The sequence below is a fragment of the Equus caballus genome, chromosome 22, assembly GCF_041296265.1.
Source record: "Equus caballus isolate H_3958 breed thoroughbred chromosome 22, TB-T2T, whole genome shotgun sequence".
Lineage (NCBI taxonomy): Eukaryota > Metazoa > Chordata > Mammalia > Perissodactyla > Equidae > Equus > Equus caballus.
In genome coordinates, this window is record NC_091705.1 from 23,047,930 (window position 1) to 23,060,388 (window position 12,459).

Below are 12,459 nucleotides of genomic sequence, written 5' to 3' on the forward strand. Positions count from 1 at the left end.
TGTAGAAGCCTCACCGCTGTCTAAGTGCCTCTATACTGCCCCCTTTATGTTGTCATGTGTATTACATCTACAGATGTTAAAGCCCCATGAGACATGTTATAACCATCGCTTTCAATTGTCATACAGTCCTGTGCAGCATAAGGTAGTTCTGGTCAACGGTGGGCCGTATATATGATGATGGTCCCATAAGATTAGGACCATATAGCCTAGGTGTGTAGGAGCCTACACCGTTTGGTTCGTGTAGGTACACTCTGCGATGTCACCCAATGATGAAACTGCCTAACAGAGCATTTCTCAGAACATATCTCTGTCATTAAATGATGCACGATGGTACATATTTTAAAGCGTTTAGGAGGAAAAATTATATTTATCAAAATATTTACCATTTCTGTTGCTCTTCCCTCATTATTGAATTTCCATTTCCCTCTGGTGCATTTCCCTTTTTTTTACAAAACCACTTTATTGAGTTATGATTGACATACAAAAAGCTGTACCTATTTAATGTGTTCAATTTGATGAGCTTGGAGATAGGTCTACATCCATGAAACCATCACCACAATCAACACTGTAAACATATATATCACCTCCAAAAGTTTCCTCGTACCTTTATTCTATTCCTTAATTTATTTAGTGATAAGACACTTAACATAAGATATATTCTTTCAGCAAATTTTTAAGTATACAATACAGTATTGTTAACTATAGGCACTATGCTGTACAGTAGATCTCAAGGACCTATTCATGCTGCATAACTGAAACTTTGTACCCTTTGACCAACTTCTCCCCACTTCCCCTTCCCCCAGCCCCTGGGAACGACAGTTCTACTCTCTGCTCCTGCGAGTCTGACTATTTTAGATTCCTTAAGTAAAGTTATGTAGCAATTATTCTTCTGTGTCTGGCTTATTTCACTTAGCATAGCATTCTCCAGATTCACCCATGTTGTTGCGAATGGCAGGATTTCCTTTTTTTATTAAGGCTGAATAATATTTCATTATATATAAATACTACATTTTCTTTATCCATTCATCCATCAATGGACATTTAGGTTACTCCTGCTTTAAGTCTTGTGAATAATATTTCAATGAATATAAATGCAGATATTCCTTTGGGATAGTGATTTCATTTCCTTTGGATATATACCCAGAAACGGAATTGCTGGATCATATGGTAGTTTTATTTTTAATGGTTTCAGGAACTTCCATACTGTTTTCCATAGTGACTGAGCCAATTTACATTCTCAACAACTGTGTACAAGGGTTTGAAATTTCTCCATATCCTTGCCAACACTTGTTAACTTAATTTTTTTGGGATAATAGACATTCTAACAGGTGTGAGGTAACATCTCATTGTGGTTTTGATTTGCATTTCCCTGATGATTAGTGATGTTGAGCACCTTTTAATATAACTGCTGGCCATTTGCATGTCTTTGGAGAAATTTCTATTCAGGTCCTTTGCTCATTTTTTAATCAAGTTAATTGTTTTGTTTGCTATTGAGTTGTAAGAATTCCTCATATATTTTGGATACTAATCTCCTATTGGATACATGGTTCACAAATATTCCATAGGTTGCTTCTTCACTCTGTTGATTGTTTCCTGTGTTGTATAGAAGCTTTTTAGTTTGATGTTTTGGTAATTGTTTTCTTATTTTTTTTGTTCCTTTTAATCATCCTTCCTCTCTTGTTGCCTTATTTTGTGATTTAATGACTTTTTGTGGTGGTATCCTTTGATTCTTTTCTCTTTATGTTTTGTGCATATGCTATGGCCCTTTCCTTTGTGATTTCCATGTGGCTTACATAAAACATCTTATAATTACAACATCCTATTTTAAGGTGATGGCAACTTAACTTTGATTGCATACAAAAACCTTGTACTTTTACTTCTCTTCTCTTTAGAAAATAAGTTTATTAGGGACCGGCCTGGTGGAGCAGTGGTTAAATTCATACATTTGCTTCAGCAGCTTAGGTTCACTGGTTGGGATCCTGGGTGCAGACATGGCACCACTTGGCAAAGCCATGCTGTGGTAGGCGTCCCACATGTAAAGTAGAGGAAGATGTTAGCACAGATATGAGCTCAGGGCCGGTCTTCCTCAGGAAAAAGAGGAGGATTGGCAGCAGATGTTAGCTCAGGGCTAATCTTCCTCAAAAAAAAAAAAAAAAAAACACAGAAAATAAGTTATTAATGTCATAATTCACATATTTTTGTATTGTGTATCCATTAACTAATTATTGTAGTTATAGTTATTTTTAATGTGCTTGTCTGTTAACTTTTATGGTAGAGTTAAAAGTGACTTACACAACACCATTGCAATATACCAGAATTCAGCTATATATTTACCTTTATCAGTGAGTTTTATACATTCATATGTTCTTTTACATTTTTCACTAGTTTTCTTTCATTTCAGCATGAAGAACTTCTTTTGGCTATTTTTGCAAGGCAGGTCTAGTGGTGGTAAATTGCCTCTGCTTTTGTTTGTTTGGGAAAGTCTTCATCACTTATTCATTTCTGAAGGATAGTTTTACTGAATATATTGTTATTACTTGGCAATTTTTTCTTTCAATATTTCAAATACATCATCCCATTCTCTCTTGGCCTGCAATGTTTTTGTTGAGAAATCTGCTTATGGTCTTAAGGGAGCTCTCTTGTGTGCTAAGTTGTTTTTTGCTTCCTGCTTTCAAAATTCTCTCTTTTTCTTTGAATTTCGACAATTTAATTATAGCGGTCTTGGTGTGGATTTTTGAGTTCTACCTATTTCAATACCTTTGGGCTTCATGAATCTGTACGTACATTTGTCTCCCCAAATTTGGGCAGTTTTCAACCATTATTTCTTTAAATAAGCTTTCTGCCTTTTTCTCTCTCTCTACTTCTCTGGGACTCCCATAATACATATATTTTGTCACTTGATGGTTTCTTGTAAGTCATATAGACTTTCTTCATCCTTTTTTATTCTTTCTCCTGTTTGTTCCTCTGACTAGATAATTTCAAATCACCTATCTTTGAATCCACTGATTCTTTCCTCTGCTTGATCAAGTCTGCTGACAAAGCTGTCTATTGAATTTTTCAGTTTACACATTGTATATTTTTACTAAGACTTTATTTTTTAAAAGCAGTTTTAGGTTCACAGCAAAATTGGGAAAGATACAGAGATTTATCATATACTCCCTGCCTCTGCCTGTGCATAGCCTCCACCATTAACAACACACTCCATTAGAGTGGTTCATTTGCTACAATTGATGGACCTACATTGACATATAATAATCACTCGAAATCTGCAGTTTACATTATGGTTCCTTCTTGGTGTTGTTCTTTTTATGGGTTTGGACAAATGTGTTATGATATGGGTCCACACTTACGGTGTCATAGAAGTTTCATTGCCCTAAACATACATTGTCCTCCATCTATTCGTCCATCCCCTCACCCCCAATCCCTGGCAATACTCATCTCTTTATTGTTTCCGTAGTTTTTCCTTTTAGTGAATGTCCAATAGTTGTAATCATACAGTTCGTATATCTTTTTGAGATTGACTTTTTCCACTTAGTAATATGCATGTACATTTCCTTCATGTCTTTTAATGGTTTGATAGCTCATTTCTTCTTGGCACCGAGTAATATTCCATTGTCTGGCTGTACTACAGTTAAGTTAACCATTTACCTGCTGAAGTGCATCTTGGTTGTTTCCACATTTTGGCAATTAGGAATAAAGCTGCTTTAAACTTCTCTATGCAGGTTTTTGTGTGGACATAAAGTTCTCAGCTCCCTTAGGTAAATACTGAGGAGTGCAATAGCTGGATAATATGGTAAGAGTATCTTTAGTTTAGTAAGAAACCACCAAGCTGTCTTCCAAATTGGCTGTACCATTTGGAATTCCCACCAGCAGTGAATGAGATTTCCTGTTGCTCCACATCCTTGCCAGTGTTTGGTGTTGCCAGTGTTTGAATTTTGGCCATTCTAGTAGATGTGCTGTTGTTTTAATTTGCATTTCCCTGATGACATATGATGTGTAGCATCTTTTCACATGCTTATATGCCATCTGTGTATCTTCTTTAGTGAAGTGTCTGTAAAGGTCTTTGGACCATTTTTTACTCAGGTTGTTTATTTTTTTATTGTTGAGTTTTAAGAGTTCTTTGTATATTTTGGATAACAGTTTCTCCCAAGTCTCTGGCTTGTCATCACATTCTCCTGACATTGTCTTTTGCAGAGTAGAAGTTTCAGTTTTAATAAAGTCCAACTTATCAACTATTTCTTTCATGGATCATGCCTTTGGTCAGTTATGGTATTCTTCAGCTCTAGGATTTTAGTTAAAAAAAGATTTCTATTTCTTTTTTGACCTTATCGTTTTGTTCAATTGTTGTTTTCCTAATTTTGCTTAGTTGTCTGCATTCTCTTGTAGTTCACCAAACTTCTTTAAGAGGATTATTCTGAGTTCTTTGTCAGTCAGTTCATAGATCTCCATTTTTTAGTGTCGGTTATTGGAGTTTTATTAGTTTCCTTCAGTGGTGTCATGTTTCCCTCATTCTTTGTGATCCTCATATCCTTGCATTGGAGTCTGTGCATCTGAGGAAGTAGTCACCTCTTGCAGCTCACATTCAAGTGGTTTAAAATAATGAGCAAAACCAGATATTTCTGTTATCTTCATTGAGCTTTCTGTTGATTGAGGCATACAAGGAATCAAATGGCTGCTGCTGGGGGCTCTGTAAAGATGGGAAATAACAAATTCAGATGTCATTAATCTGCACATTTGTGTGATTTTCTTCAGAATTTCTCATCAGCCTGCTTTTTTTTTTTTTTTTTTTTTTGGTGGAGAAGGCAAAGACTTCAAAGCATCTGGGTTTGGACTCTTTTCATATATATGAGTGCAGAAAATAATAGCATTTGGGCTTTTAAGATGTTGACAAGAGAGTAGCTGAAGTGATGAGTCACGGCTCTGAGGCTGGTAAAGAAAAGTGAAGAAGGAAGAGTGTGATTGACAGATGGAATATATCTGGATCAAGAGAGCGTGGGTCTTGATGAATTCAAAGAGAAAGTGGTCCGTGATAGCAAAATGAGGGAACCAAAAAGTGTGTGATCATAGAAGGTGGACTTAGGCAGAATACATTCAATTCAGCTTACACTGCTGATGCACTAGTGAGACCTCGGGAAAGTCATTTCGTATCTCTGAGCCTCAGTTTCCTACTTTTGAAAATGCTGGCAATGACACCAGGCCCAAAATGTTATGAGTTTTAAGTGGGATAACTTAAGTGGAAGTAGTCAGCACATGGTGGGTGCTCACAGAATGTTAGCTCACCTCCACTCGATGCTACCTTGTCTTCTTCTTCTATTCCCTCCCGTTCTCTTGTCCCTATTGTTAGAGTCCTAGCAGGGTTATCGTCCCTGAAACAAAATGAGGAATAAAGAAATAGTCCTAGAAAAGGCAGATTAATGGACTAGAAGATAAAAGACCAAAAGAAGGAGAGTTTAGTGGCAAGGTCAGTTCCTTTGTTGGAAGACTCTAGGGTGATTTTAGTGATCAAGCTAGTCCAGTGTGGAAAGGACAATAAACTCTTCAGATAGCCTCTAATAACCCATCTGTCTGGGCAGACAGATTCCAAACTCCTTGTACCTGTGACTTATCTCTCCTAGTCCTACTAATGAGCCCTCACCGCAGGCACAGCATGATCTGCAACCACTCATTTCCACAGACTTCTGCCATGGTCCAGGGAGCAAAGCCTTGGGAGAGATTTCCCCTAATCCTCCAGCGAAGACAGAGCGTCATGCCTTATGCACGTTACTGAGAATATGCACAGATAATTGTGGGTGGGGGCAAAGTCTATGCCCCTATAATTCCCCAGAGGAGAGAACTATGTGTAAGTGCCAGAAACAAGGTAGATTAATTTATAAAACTATGTCATAGCAGCATGAAGAGTTGAACACACGTAACAGTTCTATTCATTTTGGGGCAATGAATGATGAGCTTTTGCATTGTAATAGCAAATATAAAAAAACAAAACATTTCAGTACAATACGATCTACATTGGCACTTTGTGTAATCTCAGATCAGTTGGAGTCCTGATTACCTAGCCATGCAATTGCTCGTTCATTTAGGCTGTTGAATTACTTTGGTACAAAATGTGTCTTTTCTTATCGAATGCTTAGATGTGTCCAACAGAAATTGCTGTGCTTTCTTTCTTGGTGACTGTTATTTGTGAAACAACAAAAAGTGTTTACTCTTATATGTCTTTTGGTACCTATTCCCTTCTGTAATAGACATTTGACACTTTGTTTTAGCTGCCCAACACCTTTCAAATCCCTCTCTGTTTTCAGAATGCTACGCCTGTGGCAGGTATGACCAACTTTCCCCTCGAATGCATGCTCCCCTTCTATAGTATATAACTGTCACTGGGAAGCAGTTGCCAATGTCTCATTCCCCTTGCATCTAAGTGTGGTCATGTGATTTGTTCTTACCAATGGAACGTGAGGTCAAGTGATCGGTGTCACTTCTGGGAATAGGCTTTTAAGAATGAGCTGTGACTTCGTCGTGTTTCCACACTTTTGCACCAACGGTCTGGACTTCATTGATCTGCTTGTGAGAGAAACATAAAGCAGGTGTATGAAGTTGTTAAATGATCAGGGTTAGGGTCTCCTTACAGTGGGAGATGTGGATCCAGGTAGTAAGGCTTACTGATATATATGACGGTGGCCTCTACAAGCGAGATTCTGGCAATGTCCTTCTGCAATGTGGCTAATGTGAACCCAATGCCTGTGCTGCTGCTCATCACAATTAACTCCTTGTTAGGATAGATCAACAGAAACTCTTGCACTTGGTAGTAGAATGGCATAAATGCCACATCAGAGCGCCCTCTGGAGGAGTCCCAGGATGTCTTACAGGTTTACCCTTTTCTTGTAGGATGAGTCCCAGTCTTCTCTTTACTGTAGATCTTACTTTCCTAAGTGTCATGGGCAATGTGTTTGGCCCTCATCTTCCTAGTTGTATACTTCTAATTAGTTTAATTTTTATATAAAATCATATAGTACTTTGCCGTTTTAAAAACAAAATAGATTATATATAACAATGCAAGAAAAGAATCACTCTGGTTGTTGGAATGCACGATTGGTGGCAGGGAAGCCAGGGAAGAGAGCTCTGCAGGAATGGGCGGGAGGTGATGAAGGACCAACCAAAGAGGAGAAGGTGGAGATGGAGAGTGGGGCGTGTGTGGAGAGAGCTTGGGGGTTGCCAAGAGAGGGCAAAGCTGAGGATGAAACTTCTAGGCATCTAGTTCAGTTGTTAGTGTACATGGTGGGGACACTATCTGCCCCCTGCCTCGATTATCTCATGCACCCCAAAATTATAGAGTGAGTCTCACCTAAACGACAAAAGAGAATTTTCATCCTTGGGCTAAGCTGAACTCACAGCTTAGAATACAGGATCTGGGTGGACATCTGGTCCAACATTTACATGCTATAGCTGGGCAGACTGAGGCTGAAGAAAGAAAACAGAATTATCAAAGGGTCATCCCGCAAGGTAGTGAATTTGAGTTCTCATTGATTTACAGACCAGAAATCTGGTTCCCTTAGCCCTGAAACCTCTCTCATCCGCCTCTCCAGAAGAAACTAAAGTTGAAAGTTGGTTGTATAGACTTCTATGCATCTTTTAAGTCCTTTAGAAACACAAACACAGTACATTTAAAGATTATCTTTTGTCAAGATACAATTGGTATTGTGTAAGTTTAGGGTAACAACATGTTGATTTGATACATTTGTATATTGTGATATGATTATCATTGCAGTGTTAGCAAACACATCACATCACATTTCTTTTTTATGGTGAGAACATTTAAGACCTAGTCTCTTAGCAATTTTGAAGTATATAATACAGTATGGTTGTCTATATCCACTATAGTGTGCTTCAGATCGCCAGGACTTATTTATCTACTACTGGTTGCGTGTTTGTATCCTTAAACAACATCTCCCCAATTACCCCACACCCCAGCCCCTGGCAACCACCATTCAACTCTCTGTTTTTATGAATTTGGCTCTTTTAGATTCCACATATGAGTGATATCGTATAGTGTTTGTCTTTCTCTATCTGACTTATGTCACTCAGCATAAGGCCCTCAAGTTCCATCCAGGTGGTTGCAAATGGCAGGATTTCCTTCTTTCTCATGACTGGATGATATTCCATTGTAATATACACATTAACACATCTTCTTTATCCATTCATCCATTGATGGATACTTAGGTTTGTTTCCACATCTTTGCTATTGTGAATAATGCTGCAAACATGTGAGTGCGTACATCTCTCTGATATCCTATTTTCATTTCCTTTGGATATATACCCAGAAGTGGGACTTCCATTCTGTTTTCCACAGTGACTGAACCAATTTGCATTCCTGCCAACAGTATACAGGGATTTCTTTTTCTCCAAATTTTCACCAATGCTTGTTACCTCTTGTCTTTTTGATGATAGCCATTCTAACAGGTGTGAGGTGACATCTCATTGTGGTTTTGTTTTGCATTTCTCTGATAATTAGTGATGTTGAGCATCTTCTCATGTACCTGTTGGCCGTTTGTATATCTTCTTTAGCAATGTCTCTTTATTTCGTCTGTGCATTTTTAAATCAGATTTTTTTTGTTGTTGAGTTGCATGAATTCTTCATATATTTTGGATATTAACCTTTTATCTGATATATAGTTTGCAAATATATTCTCTCATTCTGGAGGTTGTCTTTTCATTTTGTTGATTGTTAGTTTTGCTATTCAGGAGTTTTTTAGTCTGATGTAGTCCCGCATGTTCATTTTTCACTTTTGTTGTTTGTGCTTTTGGTGTCATATCTAAAAAATCATTGCCAAGGGGCTGGCCCCGTGGCTGAGTGGTTAAGTTCGTGCGCTCCGCTGCAGGCGGCCCAGTGTTTCGTTGGTTCGAATCCTGGGCGCGGACATGGCACTGCTCATCAGACCACGCTGAGGCAGCGTCTCACATGCCACAACTAGAAGGACCCACAACGAAGAATATACAACTATGTACCGGGGGGCTTTGGGGAGAAAAAGGAAAAAATAAAATCTTTAAAAAAAAAAAAAATCATTGCCAAGACCAAGGTCCAGGAGCTTCTTCTCTATGTTTTTTTCTAGGAGTTTTACTGTATCAGGTTTTATGTTTAAGTCTTTAATCCATTTTGAGTTCATTTTTGTGAGTGGTGTAAGATAGGGGTCCAATTTCATTTTTCCGCATGTGTTTATCCATTTTTCCCAATACCATTTGTTGAAGAGACTATCCTTTCCCCCTTGGGTTCTCTTGACTCCATTGTTGAATGTTGGTTGACCATAAACGCAGGAGTTTATTTCTCTGTTCCGTTCCATTGGTCTATGTGTCTATTTTTATGCTAGTACCATGCTTTTAAAAGTACTATGGCTTTATTGTATAGTTTGAAATCAGTAAGTGTGATGCCTCCAGCTTGTTCTCTTTCTTACTTTGTTCAGCTATTTGGGGGCTTTTGTGGCTCCATATATTTTTAGGATGGTTTGTTTTATTTCTGTGAAAAATGCTGTTGAAATTTTGATAGGGATTGCATTGAATCTGTAGATGTCTTTGGGTAGTATGGACATTAATTGTTCCAATCCATGAGCACAGGAGATCTTTCCATTTATTTGTATCTTCTTCTGTTTCTTTCACCAGTGTCTTATACTTTTCAATATATGTGTCTTTCACCTCCCTGGTTAAATTCATTCCTAGATATTTTATTCTTTTTGATGCAATAGTAAATGGGGTTTCTGATAGTTTGTTATTAGTGTCTGGAAACACAACAGATTTTTTTTTTTTTGGTGAGGAAGATTAGCTGTGAGCTAACATCTGTTGCCAATCTTCCTCTTTTTGCTTGAGGAAGATTGTTGCTGAGCTAACATCTGTGGCAATCTTCCTCTATTTTATGTAGGATGCTGCCACAGCGTGGCATGATGAGTGGTGCTAGGTCTGCGCCTGGGATCCAGACCTGCAAACCTCAGGCTGCTGAAGTGGAGTGCGCAAACTTAACTACTACACCACCAGGCCAGCCCCAAAACACAACAGATTTCTGTATATGGCCCTTGTTATGTTGAGGTATGTTAATTCTATACCTGATTTGTTGAGGGATTTATCATGAAAGATGATGAATTTTGTCAAATGCTTTTTCTACATCTGTTGAGACAATCACAATTTTTATCTTTCATTCTATTAATGACATTTATTGATTTGTGTATGTCAAACCATTGTTGCATCCCGGGGATAAATCCCACTTGGTTATGGTGTACAATCATTTTAATGTCCTCTTGATTTCAGTTGGCCAATATTTTGTTGAGAATTTTGCTTCTATATCCATCACGGAGAGTGGTCTATAGTTTTCTTTTTTTGTAGTGTCCTTATCTAGCTTTGGTATCAGGGTAGTGCTGGACTTGTAAAATGAGTTTGGAAGTGTTCCCTCTTCTTCAATTTTTTGGAAGAGTTTGAGAAGCCTGGCATTAATTCTTCTTTAAAAGTTTGGTAGAATTCATCAGTGAAGCCATCTGGTCCTGGGCTTTTCTGTGTTAGGTTTTCTTTTTGAAGAAGAAGATTAGCCCTGAGCTAACATCTGCTGCCAATCCTCCTCTTTTTGCTGAGGAAGACTGGCCCAGAGCTAACATCCGTGCCCATATTCCTCTACTTTATACATGGGACGTCTGTCACAGCATGGCTTGACAAGTAGTGTGTATGTCTGCACCTGGGATCTGAACTGGTGAACCCCAGGCTGCCGAAGTGGAACGTGCAAACTTAACTGCTGTCCCACCGGGCCAGCCCCTGTGTTAGGAGCTTTTGATTACTGATTCAGTCTCTTTACTCGTTATTGTTCTGTTCAAATTTTCTATTTCTTCCTGATTTAGTCTTGGTAGATTGTATGTTTCTAGGAATTTATTCATTTCTAGATTATCCAATTTGTTGTCATATAACTGTTCATAATGGTCTCATATGATCTTATGTTTTTTTTGTAGTATCAGTTGTAATGTCTCCTCTTTCATTTCTGAATTTATTTATTTGAGTTGTCTCTCTTTTTTCTTAGTCTATCTAAAGATTTGCCAATTTTGTTTATCTTTTCAAAAAATGAGCTCTTAGTTTCTTTGTTTTTTTCTATTGTTTTCTGGTCTCTATTTCAATTATTTCTGCTCTGAGCTTTGTTATTTCCTTTCTTCTGCTGACCTGGGCTGAGTTGTCTTCTTTTTCTAGTTCCTTAATGTGTAAAGTTAGTTTATTTCTTTGAGATCTTTCTATTTTCTTAATGTTCACTTATTGTTATAAACTTCCCTCTCAGAACTGCTTTTGCAGCATCCCATAGGATTTGATATGTTGTGTTTTCATTTTCATTTGTTTTGAGATATCTTTTGATTTCCCTTTTGACTTCCTCTTTGACTCATTGGTTGTTCAGGAATGTATTGTTTAATTTCCACTTATTTGTAGATTTTCCAGCTTTCCTCTTGTTGATTTCTAATTTAATACTATTGTGGTTGGAAAACACGTGGTGTGATTTCAATCTGCTTAAATTTGCTAAGACTTGGTTTTGTGTCCTATCTATCATATGGTCTGTTCTGAAGAATGTTCCACGTACACTTAAGAAGAGTGTGTATTCTAGTGCTGTTGGATGGAATGTTCTATATATGGGTGTTAGGTCCATTTGGTTCAAGACCAAACCTTTCTTGGACCTGTTGATTTTCTGTCTGGATGATCTATACATTGCTTAGAGTGGGGTATTGAAGTCCCCTACCATTATTATATTGTTGTTTATTTCACCCTTCAGATCTGTTAGTATTTGCCTAATATATTTAGGTACTCCAGTGTTGGGTGTGCATGTATTTATGACTGTTGTATCTTCCTCATGAATTGTCCTCTTTATCATTTACCATTCTTTGTGTCTTGTTACAGTCTTTGGCCTAAGGTTTGTTCTGTCTGGTGTAAGTTATGTACCCCTGTGCCTTTTCACCTGCTCCGTCTGTCCTGACCCCTGGGGGCATAGCAGCAGCACAGCATGCCTGTAACAATCGCCTCTTTGTTTGCTATACTCCTGTGGGTCTCATGGATGCAAGCCTTGTTAGCTTTCAGCACTAGGTGCTTTTGGAAGGCCTGTCTCTAGAGTTAGAATCTTAAAGGTTGGGGCACTAAATGTGGGGTCCAAACTCTTTGCTCTTTAAGGAGAAGCTGGAAGCTGGGCATTCCTACCTAAATGTATGACACTGTGCTGGGGGTGGGCTTCACGGCAAGAGTGTGTCTTAGCCTTTTCTCCTTGTTTTGATGTGGGTATTTTCATTTGCCTCATTTGAAATGTGGCAAATGTGAGATGTGGGTATTACTCATTTTCCCCGTATATAGGAGTTGCTCAACTAGTTTATAGATTTCTTTCAGAGATAATTGCTCTGTATATAGCTGTACATTTGGTGTGTCTGTGGGAGAAGGGCAGTTCAGGAGCCTTCTATGTCACCATCTTGGTTG

General features: G+C 38.2%; 1 long non-coding RNA gene across 1 annotated transcript; it reads right to left on the minus strand.

Moving 5' to 3' along the window:
- Positions 1 to 2,302: 2,302 nt before the first annotated feature.
- Positions 2,303 to 6,552, minus strand: LOC138920137 (uncharacterized). Its single transcript, XR_011430840.1, has 3 exons — positions 6,438 to 6,552; positions 5,281 to 5,366; positions 2,303 to 4,687 (listed from the first exon to the last, which is right to left on the minus strand). It is a non-coding gene; the product is annotated as an uncharacterized lncRNA (long non-coding RNA).
- Positions 6,553 to 12,459: the final 5,907 nt, after the last annotated feature.